This window comes from Octopus bimaculoides, chromosome 15, assembly GCF_001194135.2.
Source record: "Octopus bimaculoides isolate UCB-OBI-ISO-001 chromosome 15, ASM119413v2, whole genome shotgun sequence".
Classification (NCBI taxonomy): domain Eukaryota; kingdom Metazoa; phylum Mollusca; class Cephalopoda; order Octopoda; family Octopodidae; genus Octopus; species Octopus bimaculoides.
In genome coordinates this window covers 28465203-28465859 of record NC_068995.1, presented here as the reverse complement: position 1 = coordinate 28465859, position 657 = coordinate 28465203, and positions in this window count along the sequence as shown.

Genomic DNA, 657 nt, shown 5'->3' with positions numbered 1-657 from the left:
CAGTTGATCGTCATCTTTCTCACCCTGAAGGAATCGTCGTGATCTATCTATCTATCTATCTATCTAACTATCTACACACACATACACACACGCGCGCACACACGCACACACACACACACACACACACACTTATAAATATATATATATCAGTGGCAACTCCGGCACTCGGGCCGTTCGGGCTTAGCCCGAGTATGAATTTAGTAAATGTAAGCTGATTTAATTTCTACCAACACTATCTTCAGGCATGTATTGAGCGAAAACACCTAAAGCTCCACGAGGGTCCAGGAGAGAGTGGTGGCAAACCCTGCTGTACTCTTTCACCACAACTTTCCATCACTCTTTCTTCCTGTTTCTGTTATACCTGAAGTTCAAAAGGCCAGCCTTATGATATACTGTGGCACACTGAATCTCCCCGAGAACTACGTTAAGGGTACACGTGTCAGTGTACAGCCACTTACACGTTAATTTCACGAGCAGGCTGTTCCGTTGATCGGATGAACTGGAACCCTCGTCATCGTAACCGACGGAGTGCCACAATATGTATGTATGTATGTATGTATGCATGCATGCATGTATGTATGTATGTATGAATTTATGTATGTATGTATGTATATATATATATCAGTGGCGTGCAGTCTCAGACATGCAAGCTATGCG